Source organism: Gadus chalcogrammus, chromosome 22 (genome assembly GCF_026213295.1).
Source record: "Gadus chalcogrammus isolate NIFS_2021 chromosome 22, NIFS_Gcha_1.0, whole genome shotgun sequence".
NCBI lineage: Eukaryota > Metazoa > Chordata > Actinopteri > Gadiformes > Gadidae > Gadus > Gadus chalcogrammus.
The window spans coordinates 18998701-19011893 of NC_079433.1; positions in this window are offsets into that span (position 1 = coordinate 18998701).

Below are 13193 nucleotides of genomic sequence, written 5' to 3' on the forward strand. Positions count from 1 at the left end.
ATCAAAAAAAGTATTGACTATCTGCACAGTGAATGGAACCTTTGCTAGAATCCATCTTGTGTGTCGTGATCAGAATGAGCCCCAGCCCTCTGTCTGCATTGCACTCACAGAGCAACAGGTGAGTGACCTTCCTTGGTAGCTCTTATCCCGGCTGGCTGTGTGGATGTCCTTACAGGAGAGTACAGATGTCCTAAAATAGTTCCCCATCAGCCTCTGTGGGGAAAAGCTGAGCCCAGGAGGGTTTACCGAGCGCTCCGTGCATCACCCGCTCTGAGAGTGCTGAGGACGCGCAGGCGACACGCTGCACAGCCTGGTGCGTTTCTGTTTGTGTGTGTTTGCTGTTTTTATAAAGGTGTATGGGTGTGTATGGGTTCTGTCTCTTTGCATGTCAATTGGTGCTGGCGTGGGTAGTTTTGTGTGTGTGTGTGTGTGTGTGTGTGTGTGTGTGTGTGTGTGTGTGTGTGTGTGTGTGTGTGTGTGTGTGTGTGTGTGTGTGTGTGTGTGTGTGTGCGCCCGCTTGTGTGTGTACGTACGTGTGTGTAAGTTTGTGTGTGTGTGTGTGTGTGGGGCGGGGGATGATATCACTCAGGTATCTCACAGCTCATGCAGCAATAACAACTTGAAGGGCCACTTCAATCCCTCTTCTTCCAGTGCGCTGATGTGAATATATGCTGATTTGTATCTGTCCAGGGCTGTTATCCCCAGCCAACGCTGCTCTCTAGCCTCACCGACCGTATGTCTGGCGAGGGTTCCATATATATCTTCTGGAATTAGTGTAATAAGATGATTAAGGGAAAGTAACGGTTGACTCCAGTCTATCTTCATTAGTAGCCCGCTGAAGGATGAGGAGTGCCGTCTGGGCACTGATTGATTTGCTCTTGAACTTGCAGTTGCACGCTGATTAGTCGGAGTAGACACATTGCTCATCTACATCAAGATCTCTCTCTCTCTCTCCCTCCCTCACACTCCTTCTTTTTTTCTCTCTCTCTCTCTCTCTCTCTCTCTCTCTCTCTCTCTCTCTCTCTCTCTCTCTCTCTCTCTCTCTCTCTCTCTCTCTCTCTCTCTCTCTCTCTCTCTCTCTCTCCTCCCACCTCTCTCTCTTAATGCATCATTTAGAGAGGGACAACTCCTCTAGCACTGCAAGCGCTTTTCTGGCATCCATCACCCCCCCCCCCCCCCCACCTCCTCTCTTGACTCCGAGCCCCGGGATGAGCAGTCCGAGGCGATGGGAGGGGAGGAGGGAGCCAAGGTTACCGCGTTGAAACATTCCTCATCAGATTTGTCTTAAAGGTCATCTGTTTATGTTGAAGCACATCGCGGGAGATAACACGATGTGCCGCCGCTGTGTTTCCCTCGTGTCCGTTAAACCAGACAGCTGGCCTTTAAAGCGCTGTTCATGAAGAGTGAAGGAGACCCTCCCCTATGAATACTGAGATTTAGTGTTTTACGACCATCGTAGAGAACTCTCTCTCCTCCCCTCAAAAGTAAGTATTTACGGTGAGCCGATCCCCCCCAGGGGGTTCAGGAACATGGTGTATGAGGACTATTTTCAAAGACAGTATTCCCAAGCCCTGCGAATGAAGGGCACTACACGTGCGGAAACCACATTTGGGTGGGTTCCTTGACCTGGTTATTCGAGCCTTCCCTTTCCCTTGTCCCTGTGCTATAGCCAATGTTCTTTGGACTGGGACCACTCAGATACCAGTTAACCACTATGGCTGCGTTCTGAAATCGAATGTCAGTCAATAGTTACTTGCTTGCAGATGTTTTCCTCCACCTGAATCGGCTCAATAAGACACTCAAACGGCCGCCAAATTCTGCATGGCTGCATCAGTGTATCCTCAACAGACTGTGTCATCAAACACTTACATATAATGCCTTTGTACGTGGCCACACATATAACAAACGTGATTGGCTAGGGAGTCTGAAAGTTGTGATTGGGCAGATCAACCAACGTTGACGACGTTGCCTTTAATGATGCTGAAGCACACATTATTGCTCCTTCATTGTACTACTGGTAATGCTCGATGATCGAGGAGCAAGTTTCAGATTCCAGCCCATGTATTCTGGTTAATTAAATCAAAGATGACCGCCCTTTAGGACCGCAGTTTGTTTGGATGACGACAGGCCCAGCATCAAGAACCGGAGAACAGAAGCTCTTTCAGACACAAAAAAACACTCTAGGGAGCAGGGGGAGAGAGAGAGAGAGAGAGAGAGAGAGAGAGAGAGAGAGAGAGAGAGAGAGAGAGAGAGAGAGAGAATGGAATACTCAGGAGTGGAGTGGCATCATAGAGACAAGCGAAACATATAATCTAAATCTTACTTCAAGAAAGTGTCTTCATAGATTCCTTAGATGATAGTGCTCAGTGTGATCAGGTTTGTGGCCGAGTGCTGTCATGTATTGTACTATTGCAGTCTTAGGGCGCACTAGAGTGGGTACCCTCGAGTATAGTTAGCTATTCCCAGTCTTAGAGGGTGTGCTCATTTAAAAGCACATAAAAAAAATCCCAACCATTAACAAAATGACAAAGCTCAGGTTATTAAGCCACATAGTAATTCAACCTCAATCATCATTTAGTGTTGCGTTACATTGCGATAGCTCGATGGTTGTGGTACCCATGGGAGGTGTTAGCCGTGGCTAGGTCCCGCGGTCCCGCGAAGATAACTGGCAGTTTGAGAGTCACAGCCCCAGCAGCATCGTGGACGGAGGCCCAACCATCCAGATTCCTGCTGCACCCGAGGTGCATCCACTTAACCCTTTCACACAAACACAATCTCACACGCTAACGTGGATGCATATGCACACACACTCACACCAAATTGTTATTTGGACATTTGCAATGTTAGACGCGGATGTTTGTATTTGCGGCTAATGTAAAACATTAAACCCTTCCCCCAGGATCTATACAGTGTGCTCCGTCATGACACTATTCTTGTCGAATGCAAATAACAATTTAACACCAAGGTTAACTCAAAATCCATGAATTTGATTAGGTTGAAATCGATTTTGTCTCACATTGAATCCTGTGTAATCTGCACTCATTTCTTCTTATAGATCACGGCCAAGGTCAGCGACTTCCTCCCCCTGTCCCACACCAAGCCAGGACAAGCCTCCTGCGTTATTAATGAGAGCACGCTACGGATGAAGGAGAGAGAGAGAGAGAGAGAGAGAGAGAGAGAGAGAGAGAGAGAGAGAGAGAGAGAGAGAGAGAGAGGAGAGAGAGAGAGAGAGAGAGAGAGAGAGAGAGAGAGAGAGAGAGAGAGAGAGAGAGAGAGAGAGAGAGAGAGAGAGGGAGAGAGAGCATAAACCAGCCATGGGTAGGGAGTCTGTGATGGTGAACATAGCCGTCTGATTGAGTTTAAATGCCAAACCACAGCTGCCTCACACACAGCCACAATTCTACACAGGAATCCATTTTGGATCTATCTTCCTCCCCACGTCACCTTCCCTTACCAATGAGAACCCAAGCGCTAAACACACACAGACACCCGGCACAGGCTCCTCCAAGTTTAGCGTGTGTGAGCCCCTATTGTTGCAGCCTGAACACAATTCCCCCTGTTGTTGGGTTGCCTGTTGCGTTGGCTGCATAGCGCACCGTGGTGTGGTGTGGTTTGAGTGGTTACTCCTTGTCCACGAGGTTCGATTTTATTCCGAGTGCCGGTGAGTTTGTGAAAGGCCCGGGATGCGCTGCCCATATCTCCCCCTGGGTGCCGGGTTTTATCATTGTTCCGATCACGGGGGATAAGTGGGCTGTTATCGCTCCACATCAATAGCTCCGTTGTTCAGTCCTATTCATTAGGCGCTGGATCTCCACGGTGCGCTCTCTCTGTAGAGGGTGCTTCTCTTGTCCGATCTCGTCGTTGCGAATGCAAAAGGTAATCGCAAACAAATTTGCAATTCACACGAGGTGATTAAACGTATCATCTTGTTGTCTTTGCCGTGAGCGGGAAACAAGTCAGTGGAGTGTCCAGTCGCTCTTGACTCTTTTGTTTTTCGATATTCAACCATCCAGTGACTCCTCTTCCGGAAAACACATTGAAATGTCTGAATATCCAAAGGGGAGTCTGAGCTCTGTGCTTCCTAAATGGAAGCTGTAGGTAAAGATCAGCCTTTCTCCCAAAAGAACACAAAAAAAAGAAAGAAATATAATGGTTTCAGCCCTCTTAGAATGTGTCTTTAAAATAGTTTGATGTAGTTGGCCGTGCGGATTTCAAACGATTCCAACGTCGTGACCCATTTAAAACTGCTTCAGACCGGTTCCGTTTAGAAATTCCTCAAACGCCTAATCCCTTCGTTGGCTCCTCTCGTTTGTCCTTCAGGTCTTCATCCAGTGACTTCATTGCATCCCTGCAGATTCAGATCTAGGTTGGACCCTGTTTGCATGGAGAGAAAACCAGGACTGGCTTCGCTCTCTCCTCCACCAACGCAGAAGACGAGCAGCTCATTCTCAAGGAGACAGGTTAGGGCACCTCACCGACCAGCGTTAACGGCTGACCGATGCCTTAAATGTCACCGTTTTCTTTTGGTTTTTTGTTGACGGTCTCGGCTGTTTCTCATCCTGCGTTTCTTTGAAGCCATTTTTTATCATGTCTCTCATGTGCCATACATGGAAGAGGTCACTCCCCTGTGATCTTTTACAGAAGGAGAGAGAGAGAGAGAGAGAGAGAGAGAGAGAGAGAGAGAGAGAGAGAGAGAGAGAGAGAGAGAGAGAGAGAGAGAGAGAGAGAGAGACAGACAGACAGACAGACAGACAGACAGACAGACAGACAGACAGACAGACAGACAGACAGAGGCTAGCAGCCTAAAATGTAGCTATAAAATTAAGTCCCAGTCCTTACTGCAGCGACCCGATTCCTGCACGTGTTCCATTGCTGCCTGTCCTCCCCTCTCTCTCTAGTCTGATACCCTCTTGTCCAATTCACTGTATCTTCATAGACATAAATGCAGAGCGATTGTATGATGGGCTCATTATGTCCCGGGCAAATTGAATGCACTGCACGACGATAATAAAATCATAACCGCTTCATTTACCTCCAATGACTCGCTCCAATGATGTCATGTGACCGGTCCACCAGGACACTGCAGACGACTCAGTTTACTTCCCCCGTTGTTGATGCAGCGACACTCGCAGTCATTAACCTTCTCGTCAGGCCATTTGCGCCAAGGAACTTTTTTTTTCCTCCTTATTTATTTCCATTTTATGTCCTGTGTGGATAGTGGCGAATACGAGCTAGAGCCGGTGAGATGCATCCTGATTCGTCACAAGGTGGAGAAAAAAGAGAGTTATCATTGTCTAGGACAGTGATGAGTGAGGTTGGGGGAGGCTCTGCATTCAGAAACTATCACACCGTTTATTGCTTCAACGTCCTGTTTTCACCTCCCTCGTGGGTTGTTTTCCATGCCCATTCTCACCTTTCTCTGTTCTCTCTCTCTCTCTCTCTCTCTCTCTCTCTCTCTCTCTCTCTCTCTCTCTCTCTCTCTCTCTCTCTCTATCTCTACCTCTCTACCTCTCTACCTCTCTATCCCTCTCTCTCTCTCTTCTCTCTCTCTCTCTCTCTCTCTCTCTCTCTCTCTCTCTCTCTCTCTCTCTCTCTCTCTCTCTCTCTCTCTCCATCACCCTCTTCCTCTCCCACTCATTGTTCTGCACATCTGCTTCTTCTCCTCTCCCATACGTCCCACCACACAGAATCGATTGTAATTAAAGTTATCTCTCCCGCAACCTTCCCCCCCCCCACTCGCCTCCCCCCTGTCTCCCTCTATAGGGCAAACCTGCTGTTCCTGCAGGGGGGGGGGGCTCTGCCGCCTACTCACCCATCAGGGTTAGCCCGGGCCGGGGGCTGCAACACAGGACATGGGACCAGCCTCTCAAACCCCTCGTGTCTTGTGTTGCAGCCAGTGGAACGGTCTGTCTACCTGCCCATCTACCTGTCTTCCTGCTGGGGCCCGTCTATCTGTCGCCCTGTCTGTCTGACGGATGATGAGCCTCTGTCCTGCACAAATGGTGCCGACCCTCTCCGGTGACCCTTCCTGCACCTTTTTGACTTTTTAAATGTATTTCTCTACGATATTTGTGTGTATTTTATCTGCGTGGAATTAATTCATTGATTAACAGTGTCACAGTGATGTTACGGTAAGGTTATGGTACATGGGGAAAACAACGTTGATCCCAGACCCGGTCTCCCAGACTCATTCTTCAGTCACCCCGTGTTCCGGCTGCTCCCCCATTCTCCAGCACGTCTTTCCTGCCTCCATTGATCCATGGAGCTGCTTTGACGGCTTCTTTCTTTTAATGAGCCCTAGTTGTGCATCCCTTTAAAAAGTAGAAGCTCTGCCGGCTTCTGCTACAAGTAATGGGAAGAAAAAGACACACACACACACACACAGACACAGACACACACACACACACACACACACACACACACACACACACACACACACACACACACACACACACACACACACACACACACACACACACACACCATGGGGAAACGTTTCTCCTCAGACAAGGTCATGCCGCAGCAGTGTGCACCAGGGACAGCCACCTATGGCCCAGGTGAGTCCTGGCTGCTCGTTCTAAACGCTCCCTTATCGCCATACATGTTTTCGGTAACCACCGCATAGGGGAGGAGGAGGAGGAGGAGGAGGAGGAGGAGGATGGGGAGGGGGAGGAGGAAGAGGAGGAGGAGGTGGTAGAAGGGCAGGCAAGAGATTGCTGCATGCTTGGCGTTTTTGTTTTTGACTCCACCAGCAGGGTAATAGAAGATGAGAGAGGAGAGAGAGGAGGTCAGACTCAGGGAGAGAATTTGGCCATCTGCTAAAAGGTGCTGTTCCCGGCACTCTGCTCATCTGCCACCTGCAACCGGGACAGTGTGTGTGTGTGTGCGTGTGTGTGTGTGTGTGTGTGTGTGTGTGTGTGTGTGTGTGTGTGTGTGTGTGTGTGTGTGTGTGTGTGTGTACGTGTGCATGTGTGTGACTTTTGAGTTTAAACTTGGGCACCCTTGCCTTGTGTGTGAGATTTTGTGTGTATTTGTGTGGGGTGTGCATCTCTGGTTTGACATGCTATTGTAGTGTCTGTGTGTGTATGTGTGTGTGCATGTGTGTCCTGGTGCAGCTGCACGTGTGTGTGTATGTTAGAGAGACTGAGGCCCCGTCCACAACGCAACAATTTATTTGTGAAAACGCAGAAGTGTTGTGAGTTTGGGCCGACCGTCCAGATGGATCTGACGTTTCGGTGCCCGAAAATGCACTTTTCTGAAACCAAGTCCAAGGGTGGTTCAATTAAAAGTGGACCTACGCGTTTTCTTGTTAGGATTTGTGTTGACGCCTGGAACGCAAACAATGACATCATCGCCCCCCCCCCCCAACATCTGGGCGACGTTAGAGTTGCGTTGAATTTTTTCTGTCTTTAATTTTTCTTGTAGCTTTTAAATTACTAACTGTACATTAAAAAGTATTTCTGTTCAATCTAAAGGTTTAACAACTGCTATCTCCTCCTCGACTGAATGTTTGTATACAGCGTGCAGGCTGGATGCGCTCCACTATTTTCTGTGGAGAACCAGTGCCTTGAATATATACTACTATACTGCAATGAGTCCGTCTTTACGGAGATATTCTTGAAAAGCATCAAAAGAAAATGGAGAGGAAAAGATTGTTTTCTCCCGACGGGGCCAGAGTACACACAGTGTGTGTGTGTGTGTGTGTGTGTGTGTGTGTGTGTGTGTGTGTGTGTGTGTGTGTGTGTGTGTGTGTGTGTGTGTGTGTGTGTGTGTGTGTGTGTGTGTGCGTGCGCGCGTGCGTGCGTGCGTGCGTGTGTGTGTGTAAGGGTGTGTATTTGTTAAGGCTGAATGTTCTTGCTTTATCTATTTCAGGTATGCACAGGTGTGTGGTTGTCTGCAGATAGGTAGATAGTGTGTGTGGGTAATGTGTGACTGGGTAATGTGTGGTTAATTACTATGAATTATGCACTATGCACTTGAGTGTGTGTCTCTGTGTGTGTGTTGTGCAACGCTAGCTCCTATTCAAATGCATGAGTGTGCTGATGTCTGTTTGTGTTGGAGTATAAACCTGCCCGTCATTGCCTTGTATGTTTTTGGGCTCAGATCCCAGCAAAGAGAGAGAGAGAGAGAGAGCGAGAGAGTGTGTGTGTGTGTGTGTGTGTGTGTGTGTGTGTGTGTGTGTGTGTGTGTGTGTGTGTGTGTGTGTGTGTGTGTGTGTGTGTGTGTGTGTGTGTGTGTGTGTGTGTGTGTGTGTGCGTTTGTGCTTAGGAATGATGAAAATTAAGCCATTTTCGGACTGGGGTATCACATGATTGGAATGTAAATCTAGAATCTTGCTGTTTTCAATCTTCCTGGGCTCTGATTGTTTACTGTGAGGATTATGAGCTGGTGGTGGACTGACCGCTGAGAGGCTGATATCGGCTGTGTTAGCCCTCTAGGAGCTGTAGCAGCTGTTTCTCTAGAGCAGAATCCTGTTTACCAGATCCTGACACCACAGGTCTGGAATTGGGCCCCGGTGTCCCATTCAGATGAAATACCTTAATAAGGAATTGTCTAAATATTGTATAAACAGTACTAAACTGTAAAAACGGTATAACAGACTAAGGCCCAATCCCATTTCTACCCCTTCCCCCTTCCACATACCCATTCCCCTTACCCCTTCAAAACAAGGAGGAGGGGTAAGGGGAAGGGGTAAGGGGTAGAAATGGGATTGGGCCTTAGACAAAACTTCTCACATGTTATATTATTTTGTTTCTATATGTAACAGCTGCATGTTGATGTTTGATTTAATTCATTACTCAGGATACGATCTCTCTCATTTACCCGGACATTGAGCTATGCAGGCTTCCATCGATGTTCAAAGTGAGGTTATTCAGCTGTATCTTTCCTGCCAACGCTTACTGTGGTGTTTGCTGCCATAGAAAATGTGAATATCCCTTACCTATTAAATGTTATTAAAGCATGAAAGCTCATTTGCCCTGGCTGTGGATGACACAGCCCTATGGTAACAAATTAAGCCTTGACTAAGCTCTTGCAGATTATGTGCTCTTAACTAGGATTTCAGTGCAGCCCATTTATCTCTCTCTCTCTCTCTCTCTCTCTCTCTCTCTCTCTCTCTCTCTCTCTCTGAGACTCTCTCTCATCATTTCTCTCTCTCTCTCTCTCTCTCTCTCTCTCTCTCTCTCTCTCTCTCTCTCTCTCTCTCTCTCTCTCTCTCTCTCTCTCTCTCTCTCTCTCTCTCTCTCTCTCACTATCTCATTGCCTCTCTCACTATCTCTTTGCCTCTCTGTCACTATCTTTATGTCCACAATTTTGTCAGCATTTGCAAAGAGAATCGAGGAAGAGCCATCTCTAGTTTGCTTTCATTCTCTGTGGCCTAGTTCCCTAGGAAAGGAATGCTCAATGCCCTAAATGTAAATGTAAATGAATGGGTCACAAAGGAGGGGTGGAGGAGGCGGTTGGAGGTGTGAGCAGGTGGTGGCTGTTTGTGTGTTTGTGAAGGTAAAGGAGTGCCGCATGGCTCACATTTTTGAGGGGTTTTGTTTTGTGTGTGTGTGTTTGTGGTGTTCAAGATGCCGTGCCTAAGGCAAATTATCAGGCTAACCGGCTTCTTAAAAGACTTCCATTTTTTCTTATGATGATGATAGCAAGTTCTTTCAACTAGAGAGAGGTGAGAGGGGAACACAAGGAAAGCATTGCGGTACACATCGCAATGCTGCAGTTAAGCACAAAGGCAGAGGTCGACCTGCAGACTTTCAGGCTCTGCTCTCAAAGAGTCATTCAGTCCGGTCGTCTATGAAGATAAAATACCCTATTCACCTTTACACGCTCAGATGGTTATCTGAGCGTTAGATCATTATCAATTACGGCAACGCATAAGCATTCTGAAGGCCTGGGGGGATGAAAACCAATATGGACGCCTTAGTGACCTGAGTGTTTGTGGTCCCTCTCTCTCTCTCCCCCCCCTCTCACTCTCTCTCCCTCCCCCTCCCTCTCCCTCTCTCTATCTCCCTCCCTCTCTCATTCTCTCACTCTCCCTCTCTCTCCCCCTCTCACTCTCTCCCTCTCCCTCTCTCTCCCCCTCTCACTCTCTATCTCCCTCCCTCTCTCATTCTACCCTCTCCCCCTCCCTCTCTCTCCCTCTCTCACTCCCTCTCTCTGTCTCTCCGGCTGCGGGATGAATGGGTGCATTTGTTCGATGTGTTTTTGTTGCGTTTGTGATGTAATGAGTTCTCTGTGTGTTCGTTCTTCACTCCGCAGTCATGGAAATGGTGTTGATGTGGCGTTTATCACTTTTTTGAGTGAGATAGAAAACGGTGGTGGCACTGTTGTGGGTGATTGTGTGTGAGGTTGTGGGCTGGGGGGTTAATCCAGAATAAAATAATAGATTTTCCTTCAGCTAATTAAGCCATAGCATTGGCACTTTTTCCCAGCCACCAAGGCAACAGCTCGGATTCAGCCTGATTTAGATGCATTTCCTAGAGGAGAGAGAGCGTGCGTTTTGATGGGAGAAAGCTCCTTCCTTTAAGGAACTCTGCTGTGGTGAGAGAGAGAGAGCGAGAGAGTGTGTACTTGTGTGTGTGTGTGTGTGTGTGTGTGTGTGTGTGTGTGTGTGTGTGTGTGTGTGTGTGTGTGTGTGTGTGTGTGTGTGTGTGTGTGTGTGTGTGTTTGTGTGATGCAGGGTGGTATTTATATGACAGTATGTGTGGGGGAGGTGTGTGGGTGACGGGAGGGTATCCTGTGGAGGTGATATTTTGGCGAAAAACAGACAGTTGGAGAGAGCAACAGAATCGGAAGAAAGGAACTGAAAAGTTTTATATAGAAACTATGGCTGACGACATAGAGATTGGAAAAGCATAGGAGATGGAAGTGTTGATGTAGAGAGAGAGAGAGAGAGAGAGAGAGAGAGAGAGAGAGAGAGAGAGAGAGAGAGAGAGAGAGAGAGAGAGAGAGACAAGAAGAGAGAAAATGAGAGAACGAGTGCTTTGGCGCAGGAGATCATGGTGGGAGAGGGATTCCTCCTCTTCTCAAACGGAGCGGAGAACAGGATGAATCCAGAGAGTCGGACGGGCCTCTGACAGCCGCCACCTGTCGTGTCGTCCCATGCACACCAGACGACAATCGGAGGAAAACCAACCCAAAAGCCTGTCACTCTAAAGTTGTTTACAATGCATTTGGTTGAAGAAAATAGTCAGTTTTTTCTGCAACTGTTTGGGCAGTTGTATCTTGTATCTCCCTGCCAGTTGGTATTAAGTGTCAAAGACAGAACATGCCATTATGGCAATGGAAGGGAAACGTTCAAATTGACTCTGTAATAGCAGCACTGGGTAATAAATTGGCAATATTACAGACCTTTTGTCTGATTCAATATATTACCTTGTGTTTGTATTTGTGTATCAGCAGTCAGCACGGTGTGTCTGCACTGCGTTTGAGGGAAGAAAATGGATGCAGGATTTATGGTTACACATTTCGTGTGACTCCACTTGAATTGCGTTTGAGGACGGTGGCACAAGACAGTTGTGTGTGTGTGTATATGTGTGATTGCCCTGGAAGCCCCCAGAAGCTACAGCAGTGGGAGCGGTGGGGATAATACAACTGTCCTCCCCTGCCTCGCTCCACAGAGCTGATGGCCGGGCCGAGGGAGAGATGTTTAATGGAACCCTCGTACATCATCACCGTACATCATCACCAGTGGAAATCAATTCTGCTCTCTTGCAAGTCACAGGAAATGAGTTGGAGATGCCCCCACTTGACTGTGATGTATATCTTGCTCTTAAATTTTGCTTTCAATAAAACCACTTTGAAAAGAAAATGCTGTGTGTTGTTGTTTTATCTCCCGCTGAACATCTGCAATATGAGACAAGAGCACCCAGAAGATGGAGGATCAGAAGGAATGAAGGAAAGGAGGGAAAGTGAGAGGGAGGGTGGCTGAAGGTAAGTGACTGAGGAAGGAAGGCAGGGCATTAAGGATGGAGGTAAACACGTCGTCCTTTCTAACTCATCCTCCTGGACACTGATTGAAACGTCCCTTCTCATCTGCTGCAGTAGATCGGGTGACCCCCTTCTGCCCTGGGAGCCTGGTCTCACATTCCAAACCCCACACCCGCCTCGGGGATGTGTGGTGAGAGACAGACAGAGAGAGAGAGAGACAGAGGGAGAGAGAGAGTCAGAGAGAGAGAGAGAGAGAGAGAGAGTCAGAGGATGAGAGAGAGAGTCAGAGACAGAGAGATAGAGAGAGAGTCAGAGACAGAGACAGAGAGAGACAGAGAGAGAGAGAGGCAGCGAGAGAGAGAGTCAGAGACAGAGAGAGAGAGAGAGAGACCGAGAGAGAGAGAGTCAGAGACAGAGAGAGTGGTGTTTAGGAAAGGAGTTTCTACGAAAATAGCACAGCTCTTTACAGAAAGTAGGGAGACAATTTTAGAGAAACAGTTGAAAGTGGAAGAGTACATGAGAGAGAGGGAGAGACAGAGAGAGAGTGTTTGAGGGAAAGGATTTCCGGGGCTGAGACCATTGCAGTCAGCAAGAAAGAACAGATGAATGATTGGGCCATTTTAAAATGGTGCTTGACGGATAATAAAATAAGGAGTATCTGGGACAAGAAAATAGATAGAGAAAGAGAAAGAGACAGGTTTTGTAATCAATGAGTATTAAATAGAAGAAAGTGAGGAGAGAGAGAGAGAGAGAGAGAGAGAGAGAGGGAGGGAGGGGGGGGAGAGAGAGAGAGAGAGAGACAGATGAGTAATGGACACCAGCCTTTGGAGTGGGGCTGTAAGATACAGGGGCAGATAGTATGTAGGATGGTCGACCACCCCCCCAGCTGCGCCATGCGCACCCTCTCTCTCTCCACTGCAGGGCGAGCATCACCGGACGCTGAGTTATCACCCATCCAGCAGCCTGCGACTCCTCCTGCGACAAGGTCACCGCTCTGCTGAGGAAGCGTCCATTCAGCGGCAGCACACAGCGGATGTCTGCAACAGGCGGCCCACGACTGCAGACGGTGACAGGTGTTCGCTTCTATCATCCCCCCCCCCCCGCCCCCATCCTCTACTCCCCATTATCTCCACCACACTCCTGACATTTGGATGGCTGATGACCAATGTGCACAGATGAAGGGTTATCTCTCTCGCTCGCCTCCCGCCGCACCGCCATGAATCTCCGCCGTCACGCAGACGACCCTGCGCTTTGCTGCACAG